This window comes from Cornus florida, unplaced genomic scaffold (assembly GCF_030987335.1).
Source record: "Cornus florida cultivar Cherokee Brave unplaced genomic scaffold, ASM3098733v1 CherokeeBrave_3.0.0_Hap2_Chr10, whole genome shotgun sequence".
Classification (NCBI taxonomy): domain Eukaryota; kingdom Viridiplantae; phylum Streptophyta; class Magnoliopsida; order Cornales; family Cornaceae; genus Cornus; species Cornus florida.
Window position 1 is genome coordinate 46,185,138 of NW_026775580.1, and position 9,785 is coordinate 46,194,922.

General features: G+C 35.5%; 1 non-coding gene across 1 annotated transcript; it reads left to right on the forward strand.

The window, feature by feature from the left end:
* Positions 1-8,530: 8,530 nt before the first annotated feature.
* On the forward strand, positions 8,531-8,639 carry LOC132280611 (small nucleolar RNA R71). Its single transcript, XR_009471621.1, has one exon. It is a non-coding gene; the product is annotated as a small nucleolar RNA R71 (small nucleolar RNA).
* Positions 8,640-9,785: the final 1,146 nt, after the last annotated feature.

A 9,785-nucleotide genomic window follows, 5' to 3' on the forward strand; every position in this document is an offset into this window, starting at 1 on the left:
GCCACACAACAAGAAAGCAATGTGGACACACTTCCACCTACTCATGCATCACAATATCATAAAATTATACTACTAACATGGTAGTAAATGAAATTACAGAAGATAAAAATGATGCAACAATGAATCCTATGGATATCGTGTTCTACAATGTCTAGGTAAAAGGAAAAACCAGTCCTAGCCATAAACTAACTCCAAAAACCAAAGCGACAACAACCTGTCTCAAAAACAAACATGAGCCCTTACCATAATGGTAAGACTCTAACAATCCATCTCCGAATCTAGAGGTGACACTATAAGTAACACTAACAATGCAATGCTCTCACTACCCGAAATATCAATCAATCGACTTGATCCCAAAAGCGTTATCACGCAAGGAGAACTCAAAGAAAATGATAACTATAGCCACACCAACAACAACCAAATTAATCACTAAAACTGATCCCCAAAACAACCATCATTATCATCGATCAAAATCAACATTGATTCCATCCAAACTACACTTGTAGCTAGCTAGTATGGTAGCATGACAGTGCCATGCACCCGCCCACAAATGTACCCGCCCATGAAAATTACAATCCCAGAGGAATCATCTCGAACAACCAAGGATCCTAAGAGGTCCATAATCTCATCATGGCCCAAAACCAACAAATCCAGCACTACGACAATGCCAAATGACTCACCTCACGAGAGCCTAAACAAAAGGTGTCTTACCACCTACCTAAAACCAATGCTAGGTCGACAACAACCTACACTACCACAAAACTGTGACTACAACCACCATCAACCTTAACTCATGCCTCAATGACCAATCCCGTGTCATGCCAAATATGCAAAACAGTTATACATATACAAATCTAACCGAGCATACATCATATGTCATGCTCTTTACAATGGAATACAATCATACTAAACAAACGGCATACCACATGTTGCACGTAAACACCTAAACATGTTATCAAACTAAAACATGTTATCATGAAGCATATAGGCACATAGAGTATGGCAACATAAGCATGATATGCACCTAAAACCCATCGTCCAAGGTATTCAAACCTAAGAGCTCTGATACCACCTGTGACGGCCCAAGTTTTTCAACCCAGTGTGTCAATGATAAACTGAAAAAATGACCCAATAACGGATTCGAAATGCGGAAGCAAAAGAAGCAAAATGGCCACTAGAGATGCACGTCATCCCTAAGGCACTAAAATGACTCTCCATGAAGCCACGGAACTAAAATGAGTAATGTAATGAAGCAAGAATGCCAAACCCGACAAGAAATGAACTAAGGGTAAAATGGTCATTCCAAGCTAAAATGGATGCCACTGTGCATACCATTGGAAAGACAACAAAAAATTAATGAATATGGACACAAGAATCCCTTGATTTGGAATCCGGATGACTAAGATATGAGAATAGGACAAAGCGGCGTCCTCCAACTTTGAGATACCATAACCCTACCTCACAAAAACCATCATAACTCTCACTACGGTTGGAGTTTCAGGGTGTGGTTGGTACCATTGGAAAGCTTACTTCGAGCTCTTAAGTTTAGGCTCAAGAATGGCCAAAATTGGACCTCAGATGAGCAAGTTATGACCATTTGAAAATAGGTCATCGTTGCAGCCAAACTTAGTCGGCTCAGTTGGCAACTGAGTCGGCTTTTTTAGGCCGAGAGCAACCGAGTCGGCTCGGTTGAGAATTGAGTCAGCTGGGTTGGACCGAGAGCATAAAAATGATACCCAGATGATCCAGTCGGCTCTTTTATGAACTGAGTCGGCTGGGTTGATGAAAGAGTCGGCTCCTTTGGAACCGAGTTGTCTCTTTTAGACTGAGGCATGCTACAACAGCTTTTTCTTAAAAAAATTTGCAGAAAATTGAAGCTGAAATGGATTTGGGATTTTCGAAGCCAAAATGACATTTTTTGGAAAAATGCCGTGAAGAAACTACCCCTAAAATCACATTTTCTATGTGACGGAGTCAAGATCGGAATTTATTTCCCAAAGGAAAACCACAAAATGCCCTTAAACCCTAATATGCAAGAAAAATGTGAATTAAATCCAAATGAGGCTCATTTAACCAAGGAAAGGGTTTTTCCTAGAAACGATCATGCACGCAGACGTAACTTACCTATTAGGACGCGCTACAATGACTCACGGCTTAAAAATACCGCCGATGCAAAATCCGACCCCCCAACGGCTAAAAAGGCTAAAATGAACTTGCAATGGAAATTTTGAAACTTAAAATTATAAAATGGTTTCAAATTACCATTTGGCGATTGGCCACACTTCATACATGATTCATGAGACCCTATGAAAGAATCAAAATGGAATTCCCATACCCGATGCAAACATAGTGAAGCAATGACTTGAAATTTTTCAATATTTTCATAATATTCCATGAAGTCAAAAATTACATAGGATACAAAATACATGTCATTAGCCTCCAGCCTCATCTCATACATGTCAAATACATTGTAAAGGATTTATTCATGTACACAATGCATGTTTAGAATCAAATATACACAATTTGATAATTAAGGCTACAAGTGGCATTTCAAGCCAACCTTTACAAGAACGTCCACAATTATCCAAGCAATGATGAACATCACGAACCAAGTCTTCGTACCTGAACAAATCCCCTGGTAACTTTGGGGTAAGTAAACAAGTTTACTCGTAGGGAATGAGCATGCATAGACTCAATTTTTTACAGATTTTTAGATTAACCAGAAACAGTTCAAAAGGATCATACCACCTAACGTCTATGTCAAAGGTGAGACTCAGGGAGCATCCTAAGCTACCTTAGATCATTTCTAGCATAAATCACATCCTTCATCAAATTCCAAACAACATAATAGCATGCTATACAAAGCAACAAGATATAAATTCTCAAAGTTATCAACTCGAAATCTAAAATACGATAACAACTAAATATAACAATTTAGTATAATTAGAAGTTCTAATTCAACACATCAAGACGTAGATTCTCAAAGTTATCAACTCAAAATCTAAAGTGCAAAAATAACTAAATATGACAATTTAGCATAGATGTACTTAACAACATCAAGGATATGCGATGATTTCTTAAAATTCATAATGCACAAATGTACTTAATAATATTAAATCGCCAATAACCAAAACCACAAGTCACAATTAAACATGATTGTCAACTTGGAATTGAATGCGAAATCAAATAGCGGAAGACTTGGACATCAAATCTTGGATAAAGCCAAGACCTAAACAGTTATTCTGGGCACTAACCCGCTGGGAATACCACCCTAGTGCGCATTATAAAATAGGGAGAATTCATACCTCCTGTACTAGAGCCAAACTCTAGCCATATCTCAATAACAATGTCCCAAGTGACTCCAAAATAATCAAATAAGTTCACAACTTATACCTAATTTAAATAATGCATGAAATCACCTTCCATGCACAAGTAGGTTGAAACCATACAATCCATGCCTTAGAATTTTAATTCTAAAATGGCATATATAATGTCAATTACAATGTGTGCAATTCATTACACAAAGCAACAATATATTCCATAAAGAAAACATGTTTTCATGAATATAAATATAATAACAATATTATCAAATGCTCAAAATACAACCAAGTGAATACACAACAAGTCCAAGTCCATGATTTGAATATAGAAACAACTTCTAAAATACAAATAGATCCCTGGAGCCATTAGATATAATCTAATTAAACAAAATAATTAAATTCTCTAGATTTCAAATCAATTCCAAATAACTTCAAATTAATATATGTTAAACAACATAGCATGGTCCTTACATATATCAAATCAAAAGTGTAAGATAAGCAAGATATTATCATATAGAATTTAATTAATTTAAATCAATTAAATCTCTAGATTCAAAAAGTTGTTCAAATGATCTCAAATTAATATATATCAAGCATTAAGTCATGGCCATACCATATATGATGTGACCCGAGCGTGTGCACAAAATAATGTACAACACTTTAGGTTTAGAAATAATGTCAAGTGAGTATCATCTTTTAAAATTTATAAAACCACTAAACACTTATACTATGGAGTATAAAGCGAGTAAGGATCGTCCCAAGGGATTGAACATGTGTTAGGATTAAACTTGGTTTTAAAGTTAAATAGATTGTGAAAGAGAGAAATAGAGAGAGAGAGTTTGAGAGAAAAAGATTTTAGTGAATAATTAAACTCGAGTTCAATTAAAAGTATGGAAATGGAAATGACATTGCAAGTAAATTAAATTAAATTAAACTAAGAATTAAAGAGATAAGAAGAGAGTCTTAGGGTTAGGATTCACCACTAAGCTCATGTAATTAACCATATACTTTCAATTAATGGGGAATTCATTAGTGTAATTATAGATGTGGTCACATTATCATCACAAATCACAATTGTAAGCATAGATTATCAACATCAAGAATGATTTGTCTACCTAATGACAATTAAACTAATGTGTAGAACCCATTCAAGACTACATCATAACCCACCATACACATTAACAAATGTATCCGATAAGAGAACACATCATTCAAGAAGATAATATTAATTGTAATTAGAAGTATGGATTAACATAATCAAGCACAAATTGACTACTTTACTACAGTTAACTAATGACAATAAGCTAATTTGTAGGACAACCCATCTAGATTAAGCCTTTATTCATCAAATTAATTGATAATTGTATCAACAAAGTATTATGCTATGGCCATCACTAAACACAACTAAAAGAAGTATCTAGTGTAGAGTATAATTCTAAATCAATCACACATAGACATGTAATTTTCATATAGAATCAATGGAAGAATTAATTTTCAATCATTTAATGAAGACTAAAATACCTAATTAATCATATATAGACATATAATCAACTAGAGATTTTAATGGAAAAATTTATCAATACAAGCCCTAATTTGTCAAATCAAGCACGTATATATAAAGAAATCACAAGGCCATACAATTAATTACAACATATTAATTCCCCAAGAAAAGAAATACAAAGGTTTAGGTTACATGAACTTAGGGCTCATCCAAGCCCTAAGTGAAGATCTAGCTCATAGAGGAGATGATCATGGCGTCAACAAGCCCAATCCCCATCTTTTGGCTCCTTCTTCTTCTTCCTTCAACTGTAGACAGAGTCTCCGTAAAATGTTCTTCCAACCCTAGCTTTCTCCTTTTTCCAGAGATAACGTAATATCACGGTACAAAAAATAAAACTTAATCATCATCCAAATAAAACTCTACCCAAAACTAATGAAAAACTAATCCTAAAAATAATGGGCTTGTTTCCCTTAAGTAACAAACTCTATTAAAGCCCATAAGTTACAAAAATAAGCCCAAAATAAGAAAATTCAAAGTGAGGGATCCATTATTTAAATTAAAGTGCCCACTTGACACTAATTTCCAAATTCAAAGTTTTGTGCATTGTTTTGTGACACGTACCGTGAAGACCACCACGAGATATGAGAAGGGGGAATGGCTAAGGGGCTCGATCACCTAAAGTGAGGGATCCATTATTTTTAGACAAAAGATTTTCCTTTACTGTGGAATGAGAAAAGGTAGATACATGAAAAAAAGGGGATCGATCCACATGGGTATGGGATCAATCCACTTGGGCATATATTTTGTTGCTCTCTGCCAGAAACATGGGTTGATCTCCTATTGTTTTTTTTTTTTTTTTTGTTTTTTTTTTTTATTATTATTTTTTTTTATTTTTACAAAACTAAAAAGAAAAATATATATACTAAAATGAAATATACATAAAAGTAAAATAAAATAAAATAACATACCAACATATATGACCCATTAAAAATATTATTTTTTATTTTTTATTTTTTAAAAAGCAAAACTAAGAAGAATATATACACAAAAATAAAATATATATATATAAAACAAATAAAATAAATAATAATAAAAATAAATAATAATAATAATAAATAAATAAATAAAATTGAAATAAGATCACAAAGCAACCTATACTACCCATTAAAATTTTTTTAATTTTGTTATTTATTTATTTTTTCTTTTTGAATTTAAAAATGCATAAATGTACAAAAGGAAAAAGAAAAAATAAAATAAATTAATAATAAAATGTAAATTAACATGCAATGAAGGAGAAACTCGATACAACTAGTGTTTAACGTCGCTAGAAAGACGTTGGGGCAACTCATTAGTCGAAAGAATCAAAAACCGGATATGAGACATCCTCATTGATCCGTTTATCTATTTTTCCCAATGGGTCTTCTCTCACAACAACGAATACATCTCCCAAAAGGATGATTTGGAAAGAAATGATAGAAGATGCAATTTGTTTCCTTTCATCCACGGTCTTGAAAGTAAAGTCCATAATGAGCGGTCTTGCACATGGCAAGGTAATGTATTTCAAAGACTCAGTTGGATTATTATAAAACTCAATCTCTTCATCCTTTTTGTCAACTTCCACATTGATCACTCTCTCCTCATTCACTAAGGTCGCCGCAATGACTTCATGCTCAATATTACAAGGAATGTCCTCATAAATTGGATTGTCCATTGGTGAACTTGCCACTTCTTCCTCTTCTTGATAAGAAAGAGTACTTGAAATTGGAGGAAGAGGTTCTTTTGAATTTTTCCATGGCGGGAAGTCTAAGATGGCCACAGAGTCCATTAGAGAATTCACTTCATATATGGAGCTTTCAATGTCAAATGCATCCATATTGAAGTGAGAGAGGCATGCCTCAAGAGGATCTTCGAAAGGAATTGAAGGAATGGCTTCTTCAACAAGTTCATCCAAGACATTCACCATAAAACACTCGCCTTCAAAAATGGGATGTTGGCTCGTGTTAAACACATTAAGCTTAACCATCATATTTCCAAAAGAGATGTCCATAATGTCGAACCTACAATTGATTGTCGCATTAGTGGTGGCAAGGAAGGGTCTTCCTAAGATTATTGGAATGTAAGTGGTAGGATTAGGAACCAGCTTAGTGCCAAGCACAACAAAATCAACCGGGAAATAGAATTTGTCAACTTTGATAAGAATGTCCTCAATAATTCCCCTTAATTGTTTTGTAGACCTATTAGCGAGTTGAATAACTACCGAAGTTGGCTTAAGGTTTCCCAAACCTAATTGAAGATACACGGAGTAAGGATTAACATTAACACTAGCCCTTAAGTCAAGAAGAGCCCTTTTGACCTTATGGTTCCCTATGGTACAAGAGATAGTTGGCGCGCCGGGGTCTTTGAACTTAGGTGGGGTGTTAAGCTTAATGATAGAGCTCACTTGCTCCGTAAGAAACACTTTCTTTGGGCTTGGTCCCTTGTTCTTCCTCTTTTGAGCACACAAGTCCTTCAAGAACTTGGCATATCGTGGAATTTATTGAATAGCATCAAGAAGAGGAAGGTTGATTTCATGGATTTTTCCTACTTGCCTCAAAAATGGAGTAGAGTTTAAAGCTTGAGGAAATGGAGCTTTTGGTTCATAAGGCTTCTCTACATGGGAAGAAGATGATGATGATGGAATTTGCTCATTAATGTGACCATTTGTCCCTAGTGAAGTAGGAATGGAATTGGGAATGGTAAATGGGCTAACACTTGGTTACACCGGAACACTAACTTCACTAGGTCTCTCAACTTTGTTATCAATTTTTCTCCCACTCCTCAATGTGGAAATGGAGTATGCCTTTTAGTTAAGCTTGGGTTGAATAGGTCCTTTCCCTTTCATTGATTGAGCCATTTGCCTATTTGGGCTTTAAGTTTTGCAATTGATTGGGAATGCGAATGAAACACTTGATTTTCCTTTCGAATAGCACCCAAAGCTTCTAAAACCTTGCCCTCAAAAGTGGGATTTCTAGCAGGCTCTTGAGGTGGATGAGAGTAAAATTGATGATTTGAAGATTGAGGATTGGAGTATTGATTCACATTTGGAGGAGGATAAGGTGGAGAGAGGTATGCTTGAGAGTTTGCATTTCGGAGGTGGGGAGGCACGTACTTTTCTTAAGAATTTTTATGAAGAGAAGGAATGATACCTCCTCCTTGATTTCTCCAAGAAAAGTTAGGATCACTCCTTCCGGAATTGTAGGAATCAGAATTTGGATTACTTCCCGGATGAATGAAAGCGGCATTGACTTGTTCTTGATACTCACTCAGAAAACTTTGTCCAAGAGGACAATTAGAAGTATTGTGAGTATCACTAAAGCAAGTCATGCACATCACACTTTGAGAATGGAAATAATTAGATGTTTGAATTGCCGGGTTTTGGCTCGAAAGGAATTTATCAAACATTTGAGTCAGATTTTTTACCTCGGCGGCAATTCCCATGGAACTCTCCACTTGGGAAAGATTGGTGGTTTTCTTCCCGTCGCCATTCAAATTTTGGCCCAATCGGGACGATGAAGAACGATGCATTGAATTTTCGCTCATGCAATAAAAAAGATGCCCCACATCATCTTCATTTTTGTCCAAATAGGCTCCTCCACATGAAGCATCAACCATACCTTTTTGGGTATCGGATAAGCTTTCATAGAAGCAGCGAACTAATTGCCACTTTGGAATGTCGTGATGTGGACACTTCTGTAGCAAATCGTTCAAATGCTCACATGCTTCATACAAAGGTTCTCCCTTATTTTGGGAGAATTCACGGATAGAAATTCTCATAGCATCGGTTCTACTTGCGGGGTAAATTTTTTTTAGGAATTCACTTTGTAGTTGAGCCCAAGATGTGATTGAATTTTTCCTCAAGTTGTTGAACCAATAATTAGCCTTTTCTCGAAGAGTGAAAGGGAAAAACTTCATTTTTAAGACTTCTTCCGGAAGGTCCGTGATTTTCATGGTTGAACAAACTTCCAAAAACGCATCCAAATGTTTATATGGTTCGTCATTGTTCACCCCATAAAAAATGGGGCACATTTGGATGGTTGCGGGCTTGATTTCATAATGGGTTGCCCGAAACTTTGGCAACCGGATGCATGTTAGTGCATTGTATTTATTGAGAGTGTAGTGATCCCGAAGAGATAATTGAGGATTTAGGGGATACACTACTGATCTTAAGGATGGATTTGTATTATTGAAGGTTGTTGCACTTGATTGGGTTATTGAAACACATTAGGATGGGGAATTCTCAAGGGTGGATGCATACCTTGAGGTGGATGCCCATTAAGAGGGTGATACTCACCTAGATTATCCATATGCCCTAAATCTTAGAATTGGTTTCCCATTAAGTATGGGATAGTTAAGAATGGGAAGAATTCTCCTAGAAATAACAAATCACAACAACAATCAACAACAATTCACCTTCTCCACATACGATGTTCCTATACTCCTATGTTATATCAATGCACAAAATTAAATTGCCTCCACACGGGCCGATGATTTCTATCAAGAATGTAATAGCCTCCTTTTGGGCTTATGCTTGGACAAGAATTTAAACAATCTGATAGCCTTGATAAGGGCTATCTTGCAAGCATGTAGAGATTGAACAATTATAGTAAAAGAAATTCAAGGAAGCTCACGAAATTCTGTAGCAACAACGTCACAATGGTGCTAAGATCCAACGTTTGCCTCTATTCTTTTCAAGTACCTAATTGAACAAGAGGGATTTGTAAGAAAATAGTAATTTAAAGCAAACAATCAAATTAGCCCTAATGCCTAATTCAATTCCAACTAAACCATCAATCCCCGGCAATGGCGCCAAAATTATGATGCGACCCGAGCGTGTGCACAAAATAATGCACAACACTTTAGGTTTAGAAATAATGTCAAGTAGGCATCATATTTTAAAATTTATAAAACCACTAAACACTTATACT